Source organism: Lepidochelys olivacea (assembly GCF_965140295.1).
Source record: "Lepidochelys olivacea isolate rLepOli2 genome assembly, chromosome: 5".
NCBI lineage: Eukaryota > Metazoa > Chordata > Testudines > Cheloniidae > Lepidochelys > Lepidochelys olivacea.
This window is the reverse complement of record NC_140415.1, coordinates 85,800,464-85,815,968: the sequence shown is the minus strand read 5'-3', so window position 1 is coordinate 85,815,968 and position 15,505 is coordinate 85,800,464. Positions and strand designations below refer to the sequence as shown.

The window sequence follows — 15,505 nt, the reverse complement described above, 5'->3', positions numbered from 1 at the left end:
CAACTCAAGTTCTGAGCTTAGCCTACGCAGGCTCCACTGTAATGATAGGGCCGCTCAAACTCCTGAGCCTCCCAGCATCCCCCTGGACCGGCCAGTCCCTGTCCCAATCTCAGGACACTCCATATTTACAGAGTAACTGCTCCCAAAGGAACAGTACGCTTCAGCTTACCTGTTACACCTCAGATCCCAGCTCCCCTTAACACACAGCAATTAATAATGTTTACAGTAAAACAAGCAAAAGTTTATTTGTCAAAGAGTAGAGATTCTAGTGAAAGCAAGTAGAAGTACTGGAAACAAAATGGTTACCCATAAAATATAACATGCATTCTAGACTGACTTACTTAATTACTGCAAGTTCTTACAGAGCAAAAGCCCACTCCAAATCCTTACAGCACATTACAGCCAGGCTTGGCTGTGATCTTCCATTTGTGAGACAAGTCTTTTGCCTCTTCAGTGGGAAGGTTCACTGGGATACCTCTCCACCCTCCCCAATGCTCCAACAATCTGTTGTCTTCATTCATAAACCAGATCCCCTCCCGCTTTTATTTCTTCCTGTAAATTTCTTCTCTTGAAGATTTCACAATCTCTTAATGAGTATTTTGGCTCCAAATGCAAACTGACCTATACTGCTGAACGGACAATACACAGGTTTCAGAGTAACAGCCGTGTTAGTCTGTATTCGCAAAAAGAAAAGGAGTACTTGTGGCACCTTATAGACTAACCAATTTATTTGAGCATGAGCTTTCGTGAGCTACAGCTCACTTCATCGGATGCATGCCGTGGAAACTGCAGCAGACTTTATTTATACACAGAGAATACGAAAAAATACCTCCTGTAGCTCACGAAAGCTCATGCTCAAATAAATTGGTTAGTCTCTAAGGGACAATACACAGTGCCCAGCCAAGGAGAAAAGCTTCTACTGCCTGGAAAGAGCCAGTCTGAGTCATATCACCCCGTTTACCTGCCTTAATGCCAAGGCTTTGAAAACATAATTTCCAGTATAGATACATAACTCCTTAAATATTATCCATACATACATTTTGCAATGATTATGATGACTAGTGGGCTACTGGCTCTCAGTACAAACCTCACATGCACCCTTTGGAGAATTATTGCGCACGTATTTGAGCAAGAAGATCTCTATAAAACTTTGTTGTCCCCCCTCCCTCATGCCCTCTGCCAGATGGCACAAAAAGGTTCCTGGGTCACAGTCAGAAAATGCAATGAATTTTTCACAGAATTTATTGTGAAGAATATGTCCCCTTTTTCGTCCAAAATTTTCAACTGGCTCTAGCCCCCCCCCCCCCAAATTAACATATGGCTCCAAAATAGTGACCTCAGAGGAAAGTACCAAAAGGGCCTCCTATGAAGCAAGAACCTAGCTACGGAAGCAAACAAGCTTGGCCTAGCCAACAGTGACAAGACCAAACGCAAAGGAAGAGCCCGAAAGTTCTGCTGTACCCATGTCCATCAGTCATCCACAGTATCCAGTACACTAGGAATCAATCACACTCTCATACTTCCAATCCAAGCCAAGATGTAGTTAAGCAGACACCTGACATTTAGCACAAACGAATGATGAATTTGATATGTTATATATTGTTCTTCAGTTGAAGAATTTAAAGATTAGACTTTCAAATGAAGTTTCTAACTGCACCATAACGTAACTTCATTTGCCAGTAGACTTACAGATAGTAAACTGCCAATACTAGAGGTAATTACTTAGTGTGTGTCACATAAGTACTTATGTTTAAAGTTGTCTTTGAAGTGATACACTCTGCTGAACTCCCTAAACATCATTGGGCTGTAATTTAATACCTATCTATTTCAGCATCTGGCCAGCGATAGTCACAGACAATATTTGTATTGATTTTAAAAGGTGTTTAACATTTTAATCCAAATATGTGTGTGTGTGTAACACACACACACACACATATATATATATATATGTATATATATATATATATATATAAACTTCCAGTTAGTTATATTTAACTTTCTATGTAATGTCACAATATTTTTACTTCCTCTGAAGTGTGAATGAATTGCAGATGAAAACTATGTGGTTATTCTACACTGAAACGTACTATCAAATGCTATTTTACTTCTTTATTGTTTTAGTTACTCATTCAATTTAAAAAATGTAATTTATTAGACCTTAGAGCTTCAGGGCTTCCATTTATTCAGAGAGCAAAAGCAGTATCTTTTTCCATTTCAATACCAAGTCAGCCTTCCAATAGTTTGTCAACATCCATTTTAATATTATTTGGGTTTATCTATATTGACTGACTGCTTTTAGAGCATGAGAATCTGAAAGTGAACTCACTAGAAACTGACTAGCCTATTTTCATGAGGAAATTATTTCAGATTTTATAAATAAGTTATCTGTTACATAGGTAAAGATTTTTAAAAGATGTAACCTCACTGCTCGTGAAACTATTATACTTTAACAAACTACAAGATGCTTGTTTCTCCATATAGTTATTGGGAAATATAAACCCTGCTGCAGCTCCAGCTTCACTATAAAAAAGTGATCCATCTGAAACTTTACAAGCTGATTTTATTATATTTTTCTGGAAAGGCAAATTAACACGTGGTTTTGGGGAGATATGGGGATTCAAAAATAAAAATCATCTACCATTTTTATTTTGTTATACCGTGTTTTTTTAGCAATCAAGTGTCAGATCAGGGAGCAGACTCATTTCTTATCCAGATTTATCTCAGGATTTCAGGCATGTTTTTGCTTGTGGTGAACTGAGAGCCTTTTATTAATCACCACGGTATGACTAAACAAATGGGATCTCAACAAATTAGAACACTTATGCAAAGAGGTAGGAGCGCACATTACCATGCATTCCTATGAATATGTACAAATACGAATACTGTAATATTGCATCACTTTTAGGTTTTATATGTATGAAACTTTCATAGAGCCATAGAATATCAGGGTTGGAAGGGACCTCAGGAGGTCATCTAGTCCAATCCCCTGCTCAAAGCAGGGCCAATCCCCAATATTTGCCCAAGATCCCTAAATGGCCCCCTCAAGGATTGAACTCACAACCCTAGGTTTAGCAGGCCAATGCTCAAACCACTGAGCTATCCCTCCCCCTGATCTCTCACCAGCATCTCCCTTTGGTTCCTCACCAAGCATGCTGGCTTTTATGGACTGCAGTCTAAGCTGCCTATCTCTCCCCATGCATTGTATAGGGAACCTAGGTGCCTAACTCAGGCTTTGTGCATTGCAGTGATCGTCCTGTGATTTTCTAGGTGCCTAAAAGTTAGATGTTACAATCTTCAGCGTTACAACACCTAAGTCCTTCGTGGATCCAAGCCAAAGTGATTTTCTTATGGTCACCCCACAGGCCAGTGGTAGAGCAGAAACAGAGCCCAGGTTGGTCTCTTAACTCACAGCCTAGTGCCCTGTCCAGACAGCCACACTTGCCTCCCCTATATGAGGTTATAAATCCTGCTTCAAGGATTTTCTTAACAGAGGCTTACAGGTAGCTGCATGTGTTTTTTGGTCAAAGATTCTGAGTTCTATTTTCCTTGACACTTGTATACAGCTAGCTGATGACTTCTTGCTTCTATAGATCATTATTAAGAGTATACAATTATAGTAAAGCTTTCTAGTGTGTTAATTTAAAATTTACATGTGGAAAGGTAAGGGACTCTATATTGTAACTTGGCTTTCTTCAATTAGACAAAATTATAATTTACATTCTAACCAGCCTCTGATAATGTGGACAGATTGCTGAAAAAGCACCTTTAGGAGAATATGAGCATTTTGCCTGGACACACAAATTCTAGTGATTCTGAATGTACAAATATAAACTTTTTGTAGTCATAACTTATTCTTTAGGGTGGGAAGGGCAGTCATGGTGTATTTACTTAGGGATAACTAAGATGGGCATAAAGACTTTTAGTTTTCTGTGCAGTTGCATCTGGGAATGAAGCAACATGTAATCCATGTTCACGTTTTACAAAACAAACAGTGTTGCAATTCTGAGACCTCTTTAGAGATTCTTTATTCCAGAAGGACAGTAAAGATGACTTCTCCATGTTTTTCAGCAGGATGTTTTTTCTGTTCCTAACCAGAACAAAAGTACTGTTACTAAAAATTAGTTTTAGAACTATAACAGAGATGTAACATTCTAACCTCAAAACATAAATATTGATTCATAAAACTCACTGCACATCAAGATTATGCACTCATTTTTCAGTCACTAGATCACTTCCCACCCCCCACAAACATGCTTCCTCCCCTCTTTATGTGTACAGTGGTGAACTCATTGATATCTAATAGGCACCCTACACAGTGAGCTTCTTAAAACTTAGTATTAGCCTATATCTGAGCCAAATCCTGGCAGAACTGCACACACTGCAGCAAAATTAGAACATGTTGGCCTCATTACAGGAACAAGTAAAATCTCCAGGTTCAATTTCACTTGCTCGCTCACTCCAAATTATATCTGTGGGTATATAACATGGCATGGGCCTGATTTTAAGAAGTGTCCATGCATAATTTACCCTGGACCTAATCTACATGTTCATTTATATCAACTGCATGTGCAAACTAGATAATTATGCACATTGATGGCCAGTTAAACTAGGAAGTTGGTCACAAGGTGACTACCCCTTATAGGGAGATAGGGCCAGCCAAATCTGTGTCATAATTAATTAGCTGCTTCCCAGATTGAGGGGGTCCATTAAGAGGGACAGGTGATAGCTTATAAAAGACCTGAGACAGATAAGTCTGGGAGTGGGCAGATTCCTGCAGAAGACCCTAAGCCAGCATCTGAGAATAGTACTCAGGGGAACCAACTTTTAGGGCCGAATATATGGGAACAGGTGCCAGAAGGTGGGTTGCAGAGAAGCTGTAAAGAACAAAGGAACCTTTTTTATTTGTTTGGACTTTTTTAGTTTGACTTTTGCTGGAAGAGGCTATGTTTGTTTGGGACTTAGCCAGAGAGCTAAGCCAATCTCTAGCACAGGTATGAGGAGAGCTTAAGGGACCTACTTCGGAGAGGGAAACTGAGGTAGGGAATGCTGCTGTGCCACACTTTGCCAGCAGGGACCACGAGGAGGCAACCATGCCCCTACATCAGGGTCACACATTTCCTAGCTTCTGTAGGCCAAGCGTATTGCACACATCAGGGGATCATTCCATCCTTTCATTTCCTCCTCCCCACCAGGTCCCTGTGTGCATGTCTCCTTCCCTCCATACAAAAGGTTCTGTACGTCCCTCTCCCTTATACCATAGTCCCCCATTTTGCCTTCCATGCCAGGGCTGTATGCATGCATGCCCCTATTCCCTCCCCACCCCCATGTTATTTTCTCCCACCACTATTCTTCTTTATGTCTGATAGATAAGTCATTCCAGGTATCAACATATTAAACTACACTGGGAGGATAGGCAGAGATGAAAGAGGAGTACTCTTATGTTGGAAGGCATTAAACCAATTGTTAGATCTACAGATTATGACAGAAGTGCTTGAAGCTGCAGCTTTGCTAAAGAACTGGCTGGGAGGGACTTCATGTACTCCCAATTTTCCCACTTTTTGTTTTCCCTAAAATCAACAGGGTTGTGGTCACTGATATCTAGATCTTTTCCTGACATTTTGGAGTTGGCTGGATGCAGCATTCAACAATTGTCAGGTTAGACAGACACACACATGGAGAAATGCTGCCAAGTGTAAGGCCTTCGCCAGCTCAGCCAATTACTCCTGGGAGAATTCTGCACCACTGTGCACATGCAGAATTCATGTTCCCTGCACATTTCTTTGCTTCCTCACAGAAAATTATGGGGAAGCAAAGGGAAGCCACATGAGCAGTCAGGCACCCTTCCCCAGCAGCACAGGTGCCTACTTTTGGGTGCCCAGAACAGCCGGAGGAGAGGTAAATACTGCAGTGAGAACCAGGCTGGGATGCTCCCAGCTGGCAGCTCCTACCCTGCGCTGGGCTCAGCTGCTAGTCCTGGTTGTGCTGAAGGCAAGGAAGGAGAACAAGACTTCCTCTTCCCCTGCAACGAGTAGCGGGGTCAGACCCACACCCAGAAATCTTCCCAGCTGCAGGAAGCTCTGCACGCCCCCCAGCTGCTTCTTGCCCCCATCGCTCCCCAGCTGCAGGGAAGGGGTCACTGTATGGGGAGCTGCTCCCCTGTCCACCCAACCCCTGTGCATCTGGTGCCCCTCCCCCAGCCACCCACCCACCCAGAGGCAGATTAGTGTTTTATGGGGTCCTGGGCCAGAGCAACTGGGGGCCCATCCCCACCCCTTCCACCTACAGTCCTCCGCACTCCTCCCCTGGTGCTCCTGCCGGGGAGCAGGGTCAGGGCACAGGGGCTTGACCTGATTTCCAGCAGGAGTGCCGGGCAGAGTGGGGCAAGTCCCAACACCCCAACTCCACTTCCCAGGCAGACAGATCAGGGCAAACCACACTGGTTCCTAGGGTCCCCTACCTATTAGGGACCCTATTAGGTAGGTACTGCACAACAGAAGGATAGTCCCTGTCCCCAAAGCGCTTATAAGTATTTCAATAACCAATGACATGTTATTAATTTTGTTGTAGAAAAAAATGTTTAAGTGATACTTCCAAAGTTTCCACTGAACCTGTAATGACAAGTAGAGAAATGGACACGAATGCTTAAATGTGAGAAAGGAGCTTTTTTTACTTAGGCTTGTGACCATTTTTTCTTCTACAGGATGGAAGAAGCAGGGTTTTGAGGTGTTTTAAGTTTTAATTTTCTTCCCTCTACCCACTCCCCACAGAAATATCAAAAATGCCTCATCCGGTCTCCTTTGGGTTTGCCAGTTGACTCACAGCATGTTTAATGTGTCCTGGCACAGCTTAAATGAAGGGGTATAAACTTTGAAATTTTAAGAGACTTTCTCCGAAACATTAATCAGACACTGAAGTTAAATAGGTGTTAAGAACAAAGGTCAAAGTGTTTTAAGTAATTTGACTAAAAATCCATTTCCCACTCTGCTTTTACTCTTCATATGTCATATCACTAGTCTCCAGTCATTATAGTGCTTATTTACGCTAAGAAAACAGACATTCAATTCACTCTCAGCACAGCTCTTCTGGTGGTAGCCACAGTAGAAATTGTTATATAAATGAGACTCTGTGATGGTGGTAAAAATGCTAGAAGTTACCAGAACCTTGTCTGCACTAGTGCAGCTGAAGCTGGCAGAAGCATAGGTGGGATTATTTTCCCCCACCCTCAACATAGACAACTCTCTAGAGTTTTCCAAGATAGAGAAGACCTGAATGTGAAACACGAACAGAAGTGTGTGTGTGTGTAAGAATACCTTAAAAGTCATTGATTACACCATAACATTACATACCAAGATGGATTTTCCAACACTGCCAATTTTTAAATCGAGATTGGATGTCTCTAAAAGATCTGCTCGAGGAATTATTTTGGGGAAGTTCTATGGCCTGTGTTACACAAGAGGTCAGACTACATAATCACGGTGGTCTCTTATGGCCTTAAAATCCATGAGTCCACAAAGTAACAAAATAGAACACAAATCCATACCTCTTTCCTTTAAGGTACCATCTCATTGTTATATATCATCTTATGCATTTACTACTTCTTGCATTCTCTAAAAATGAATCATGAAATATGAAATCAGTCACATGAATAAGTAACTAAGGTTTAATTTAAAACAAGAAAAAACCTACTAAGTTTACAAACAACACAAGTGACCTTGCACCTTGAAAAATCCCCTTTAGACTCATGTAAATCACAGAAAATTTTGGTTCTTATAATGATCTGCATTTAAGTTTCACTGTATAAATTACGTCAGTCAACTTTGATAAATACCACTCTCCGTCACTGTCATTTCTTATTTCAATATGTCTTTGCCCAACAAATACTGTTGAAAAAAGAACAGGAGTACTTGTGGCATCTTAGAGACTAACAAATTTATTAGAGCATAAGCTTTCATGGGCTACAGCCCACTTCATCAGATGCATAGAATAGAACATATAGTAAGAAGAGATATATATACATACAGAGAAAGTGGAAATTGCCATACAAACTGTAAGAGGCTAATTAATTAAGATGAGCTATTATCAGCACGAGAAAAACAATTTTGTAGTGATAATCAAAATGGCTCATTTAGACAGTTGACAAGAAGGTGTGAGGATACTTAACATGGGGAAATAGATTCAATATGTGTAATGACCCAGCCACTCCCAGACTCTATTCAAACCCAAGTTAATGGTATCTAGTTTGCATATTAATTCAAGCTCAGCAGTTTCTTGTTGGAGTCTGTTTTTGAAGCTTTTCTGGAGCAGAATTGCCACCCTTAAGTCTTTTACTGAGCGGCCAGAGAGGTTGAAGTGTTCTCCTACGAGTTTTTGAATGTTATGATTCTAACTATATGTTCCATTCTATGCATCCGATGAAGTGGGCTGTAGCCCATGAAAGCTTATGGTCTAATAAATTTGTTAGTCTCTAAGGTGCCACAAGTACTCCTGTTCTTTTTGCAGATACAGACTAACACTCCTGCTACTCTGAAACCTGTTGAAAAAAGGATATTTTCCTTGAACATTTGAAATACTCTGTATTCTTTCATCAGAAAATGTTTCATTTCCTACATTAGACAAAAAAAGCAATGACAACAACTGCTTTTTGGAATTTCTTATTTTCTAAAGCCAACAAACAAATCATAAGATATCTATAAACATTACAGAATTTAAATTAGGGATGTAAAAGCTTAAACATTAACTGGTAAGTATTAGGTTCAGCGTTAACTGGACCTTAACTGTTAACCCCAGTGGCTGGCGGGACCCCATCCATGATGGGCAGGTGAGACCCCAGCCACAGCCGTACCGGAGCAGCTCCAGCCCCAATCCCATCCACAGCGGGCAGGCAGGACCACAGCCCTGGCCCGCAGCCCCTGCTGCTGGCCCACTGGAGTGACCTCGGTTAATGATTAACTGGTTAAATGATATAATTTTAATTGTGTAACCGCTTAACTTTAAGCAATATTTATATCCCTAATTTAAATAATATTCCAGAGTAATTCCCTTATAGCAGCACCATTCACATTGATCTAAAGAAGAAAAAGACTCTTTGGTTAAAGTATTTCCTAGAGACAATACATATCTGTTGATTTACACAGCACTTTCTGCAGACTATGTACGGCAAGTCTTAGATCTTACAGTAATTAACTCTTGGCTTTAAAACAAATAGACTATTTCAACACTGCATGTAATTCAAAGAACTCATTATTTTCACTAACATTTGTAACAAAATACAAGCTATGTTCTACTTCGTAAGACAAAAATTCTTACTACAACAAATGTTCAAGTAAACAGGTATTGTGCAGGTGGTATGTGAGAGAGTTGAAAGGAGCAGAGCAAAGAGAGCACATGCAGCCCGCTGCAACCTCACATCATGGCCAAGCGGCTCCACACAGCTGGTACCTACTCACCATGCCTCCACAGTCCTCCCTCACAGGATTCACACAGAGACAGCCACTGTAAAACAGTTTGTGCTATGGCAACTGGGGAGGGCTCCTTAGGGAAATGGAAATGGCAGGGCCAGGGCATCCAGGGGATTCATGTAACTCTCAGGCAGTCTTTATGGCAGGACTCATAAAAAGCCCCAGAAAAAGTTCAAAGCCATTCTCCTTTGGCAGAGGGCAGTTGTACTCATGCAACGTATTATTATGTCTGTATAATACAATAGTTGCTTAAGCATTTTTTTTTAAGTGACCCATCTATTACTAGGAAACAGAAAGCAGCAACAGCGTTGGTTAAATGAAAGTAAGTCTTCACACAAATCTTCCCTTGAATCCTTAGGATATGTCTACACTGCAAGAAGACACTTGCAGTTGGCCCATGTCAGCTGACAGGCTCGTGGGCCTCAGGCTGTGGGGCTATAAAATTGCAGTGTAGACGTTCTGGCTCAGGCTAGAGACCGGGCTCAGGGACCCCTAGGTTATTAGGTCTGTTAGGCCTCTCGTTCCACAACTTCTGGCCCTTCATCAAAATAAATAAATAAATAAAATCAGAAGAATAGTGGAGTCTTGAAGTTTACACTACATTCTGCTGTTCCACTCAGCAATTTAGGTTTTTTCTATAGCAAGGCCACCATTTTCCAAAGTAAACACTGATTTTGTGTTAACTTTTGAATGCCCAATTTGACACCTAACTAGACCTGTGTGAATAACTGATTTTTCTGTTTGCTAACAGTTCTTAAAATTGGATCAAATGGAATGTTTTGTTTGACTGGAAACTAAATGTTTTGTTTTGAAACTTTTTTAGATTATTTTAAATAATATTGAAGGAAATCTGAAAACAGTCTTCTTGAACTGAAAAATCAAAATATTTTATTTTGAAATTGTCAGAACAAAACATTGTGGTTTTTTTTTTCCTAAATGTGTTGGTTTTTTTAAAACTGAAACAATTTGGCAAAGTCGACACAAATTCTCAAAATGTTTCAGATGACCCAAATCCACATTTTTCAGTGGAAAAAAAGTTTCAGCTGAAAAATTTCATCCAGCTCTTCACCCAATACCCAAGTTTTCAGAGGCACTCAGGATTCATAGCTCTCATCAGCTGGAATGGTGGGTCCTCCATGCCTAATTTTTACAGGTACTAAGTGTCTGAGGTTGGGCATGCAAATTTAGTTACTGCCTCTTATAATCTGTCTGAAATACCTATTTTGTGAGCACCTAGAGAACTGTGTAAACATTTTTCCTGTTAGAAAATTGCAAACTTAAGGCCTGATTTTGCAGTTGTGTCTGAACACGCATATCCCTGCCCCTGTATGAAACCCACTGACTTCAGCGTTATTCTGCACGGGGTCCACCTGTGTGGATGCAGTTGCAGAATTGGAGCCATGGTTAGTAAATGCAGTGTAGAGAGTAGGGATGTAAAAGGTTAATTAGGCTTACCATTAACCGGACCTTAACCGTTAATCCTGGTGGCACGCCGGCCGCGCAGGGCCAGCCAGAGCAGCCCCAGCTGGGCAGGCAGGACCCCATCCACGCAGGGCAGGTGGGACCCCAGCCCATCCGTGCTGGGTGGGCAGGCAGGCTTTGGCGGGCTGGCCAGCCGGCGGAACCCCAGCTGCGGCGAGCTGGAGGGCCCCAGCCCTGGCCGTGCCACCGGGACCCCAGCCCCACCAGGACCCCAGCCCCTACCTCCCAGCGCTGGCCCGCCACAGCGACCTCAGTTAATGGTTAACCAGTTAAACAATGTAATTTTAATCATCCCTAGTAGAGAGGGCCTTGAATGAAATATTTACGTCCCTAGTAGAGGGGGCCTTGACTGAGAACAAACCAACTATGGCAACAGCAGAAAACCCTTGTAGCACTCCAAGGGCAAAACTGGGCCCCTACCACATCCCCTGCATCAAAGGAGGACCCTAAACACAGTGGGTTCCACTTTGTGGAGTTAGCAGATTACAAATCTGCAGAGAGGTACTTTGAACTGCCTACAGGTATCAGAGGAGTGTACTCCGATTCCTGTAACTGCAGCAATGCATTGGAAGATTTGAAGGCAAGCGAGTAATCAAATTTGCCACTACACGTTGTCTGGTCAGAACGCCTCACTTGGTGGGAAAAAAAAACCAAAAAACAGGTGCTGAATAAGCTAGGGCCTCAGTAGGGGCTATTAAGCTTCTCTGCCTGAAGCAGAGAATTCTGGGTCTTCCAGGGCAAACCTATGCAAAGTTTGTTTGCTCAGATTTTGCAGAGTGGTCAAGGATTTGATCCAAAATATGGTTGCAGAAACCTGTACACAGTCAAAAGGTAAGTTCAGAAGAGTGGTTTTTGTGTTGCTTTGTTTTTTAAGAACAACTAAAGCCATGATAGTTATTTTAGCTGGGCAGGAAGGAAAATGGCTCCTTTCACAAAGAATGAGCTTTTCAGCTCTGCTGGACACTAAAGATATGTCTACATTGCAATAAAACACCAAGACCCAGGCGATGGGGCTTCGGCTTTCTACCCTGGTCCCCAGCAAGTCTAATGTCGGCTCTGCCAGGCAGACCCCCTGAAACCTGCTCGCCTCCCCCCAGTGGGCCCTAGACCTCTGGTTGAGAACCAGACATAATCCATCCGCATGCTAGGGCAGGTACAGTCATCCCCCACAGGATGCATTATATATTAATATCAATACATTACATCTAAGCCAAAGTATGCACCATTGAAATTTATGATCACTGCATTATCTTTATGCAAAAGAATTATAAACTGGAGATTGCCTGGTGTCTAAACCTCAGAACACATTACCAAATAACATATACCTTAGACTGACAGCACAGAAGATTTTCATTTATAATTAGCTTGAGGGCAAATAAGAATTGACAAGAAACTCTGATGTCATTTCATGCATCTTTTGTAACCTCATCACCTCTGCAAAAAGCTGATATAAAATCTTACCACAGCTGAGAAATAAAAGAATACACAGTGGTTCTTTGAAAACATATGCAGCAAGTTTCCAAACATTAAGCATCAAATACAGGCTTGATTTCTGTTTCATGTGAGAATGAGATTTTAAACAGAAATCCTGACTTAAGCACCATGATACCACAAGTTCAGTGCCAAGCAATCTACACCTTTTGATTAGAGGTAAACAAGCCACTTTCCTGTTCAATGAAAATGTCTCAGATTGGTATTTACCAAAAAACAAGCAGCCAGCTCAAATATCCTTTACTTGTTGATCATGGCAACACACCAAGAGGTTCAACTCAGTGCAGCCAATCTGCTACAACAGGTGCAGCTCAGACCAACAGCGTCCTCTTCTCTATTTGGAATAACAAAACCAAATAATACGGTTGTGACCAGAAGACAAACACAACACCACAAAACGTATTGCTTTACCCCACCCAAACTGCCTGAGGATAGGACTCCCAGTGCAAGCTTAAACCAAACGAGCAGCCTCTCCTTTTCGCTAGGAAGCTGGAGTGGAGCTGGTGAGAGAGAGAACCAGATTTGGACTGCAGGGCTGGAGCAAGGGGGACAACAGGCAGCGGGGGCAAACAGGGCTGGAAGGGGAAAAACTGATGAAGCTGTCAAGGAGAGACAGGAGGCGTCTCTTCCAAAGCATCTCACGCCAAGGCAGAAGTTTTGTAATGGGTCTGAGCAGAGCTTAAAGCTCGCTATTTCATTTTTCTCCAGCGCTCCCTCCTTCAGTTTGTCACAGCTGGAGAAAGCAGCAGCGCCTCGGCCTTCCCTTCACTCCTCTCCCAGACTCTCCCTCCTGGCTCCTTTAAACTGCTGCACAATCCGATTGGCGGGGGGGGGGGGGCGCAACCCCAGGGAGGATCAGCACTTTCACAGCTCTCCCCTTGTGACCGTGAAACGCAAGTAGAAACCTGCCTCTTTACATGAGACAGGGACCGGAACAAAGCGGGTGTGGTTTGTCCCCAGGCTTCTGGGGAGCTCGTGTCCACGCAGGTTCCCCACTCAGGTCAGGTGCGTGTGTTCACACGCAACGCGAACGAAGCACCCCCCACTGCCCGCGAGGCACGGCGGCGGGGGGGGGGTGTCACCCCACTATCCCACCCCTCCGTTTCCCCGCCAGGCTGGGGCGGCTGGCAGCGCGAGCTCTTGCTTGGGCAACAGCAGGGAGGGAAGCGGCGGCGGCTTTAGTGGGAAAGCGCCGAGCCTAGCCCTGGGAGAACCGGAGCCGCGTTGCAAAAGGCGACCTGTGAAGCAACAAACCCACCCGAGAGAAGCGGTCCCTTCCCCTCACCCACCTCCCCAGCCCCCCGCTCCGGAGCGCCACTTCCCAGCCGCCTACCATCCCCCCGAGCCCTGCGCACAGATTCTGCCCCCCCCCTCCCCTGCCAGCTGCCCCCACAAACACCCTCCCCGCCGCGGCAAGCCGAGACAATTCCTCCCGGGCCTCCGGCCAATCCACCCCTGAGCCGGCCGGCGCTCCCAGACACGGACCGCAACCCAAATCCTGGAACCGTAGATGCCACTCACTCAGCCCGCAGGCGGCGGCGGCGGCTCCGCGTCCCCGCGCCGCTCCAAAGAGCTCGGCCAGGCAGCCGTCGGCGTGCAACGTGCACGGGCAACAGCTCCTACCTGCCAGGCTGCAACTCCCCCGCTCGCGCTCCGCTTCCCGGGCCGCCTTCCCCTGCTCTGCGTGCCGCTGCTGAGGCGCCTGCAACAGGGGGCAGCAGCAGCAGCAGGAGGAGTTGGTGCCAGTGTGTAACAAGTTTGGGTTGCCCCGCAGTATGGCGGCTGGTGGAGGAGGGAGCTCAATGCAGCAGCCCGAGGGCTTGTTGCCCTGCCGAGAGCAGCTCCAGGGGGAGGGGATGCCGGGGGCTGTGACTTGGGGGGAGGGGAGCTGTAGGCAGCCCGGGCTCACGCTGTGACCAGCGAGGCAGATTTTGATAGTTGTTTTCAGAGGGAGATTTTGGTCAATAGCTCGGGGAAGCAGGCACAGAAAAACCTGCCAGCCTTGGGCTGGGGGAGGGGAGAGCACTTGCAAACCCGGCCTCAAAATGATGATGGAGTGTTAGCTGCACGTCTAGGGAGAGGGGGGGTTCTGACGTTTTTGTACACAGAAACCACGCTACATTTCCATACACTGCTGCTGGTAGCTGTAGGCACTGACAGACTAAAGGAGAGGAAGACCTTTCTCTTCAAAATACCAGGGCTGGACATGGAAACCTCCAGAACGGAGGGTTTTTCACCTGTAACCGACGTTATTTCTCATTTGTGTGCCATTTGATCCGGCCTTGAATCATAAACCTGGATGTCTTTCTTCTCACACACAGACACTGTATAATCACCTGACTAACCCAGGCAAGATTGCTCCTGCTGAATATTCACAAGTGCCCTGACTACTGTGTCATCTCCTGTATATAGAATGAAGTTATGTAGCTGAGACAGAAGGAAATGGAGAACTAGTGTGTGAGTGTGTGTGTGAGAGAGAGGAGGGGGGATACGAAACAAAAAACAGGAAAGGAACTGTCAAACACTAAAGATTGCCTAGGTGTTGGGAGACCACAGAGACTAGATGTGATAGAAGAACCAGTAGCCAAGGCTTACTTTACACAGGTACTTTATGGATGTAATTTCATTTGGTGTCAAGGGGACTATTCGGGAAGCACACACATACATTGTTTTGTAGTTTTAAATTAATTCCCTTCACACATCATCTAGGCCAGTGGTTCTTAGCCTTTCCAGACTGCTGTACTCCCTTCAGGAGTCTGATTTATCTTGCCTACCCCAAGTTTTATGTCACTTAAAAACTATTTGCTTACAAAATCAGACATAAACATACAATGTCACAGCACATTATTACTGAAAAATTGCCACTTTCTAATTTTTACCATATAATTATTAAATAAATCAACTGGAATATAATATTGTATGTACATTTCAGTGTATAGGATACAGAACAGTATAATAAAGTCATTTTATGTATGAAATTTTAGTTTTTACTGACTTTACTGGTGCTTTTTATGTAGCCTGTTCTAAAACTAGGCAAATATCTAGATGAGTTTATATGCCCCCTGAAAGACCTC

General features: G+C 43.8%; 1 protein-coding gene across 4 annotated transcripts in view; it reads right to left on the bottom strand.

Moving 5' to 3' along the window:
• The window catches only part of SEMA4D (semaphorin 4D), a 157,513-nt gene extending 143,102 nt beyond the window's left edge, over positions 1–14,411 (bottom strand). The window contains exon 1 of one of the 4 annotated variants that reach the window (XM_084629075.1): positions 13,953–14,411. The gene's annotated coding sequence lies outside the window, so the exon portion shown is untranslated. The remainder of the gene's footprint in view (positions 1–13,952) is intronic. The other 3 variants (XM_084629071.1, XM_084629072.1, XM_084629074.1) reach the window with 3 other exon arrangements.
• Positions 14,412–15,505: the final 1,094 nt, after the last annotated feature.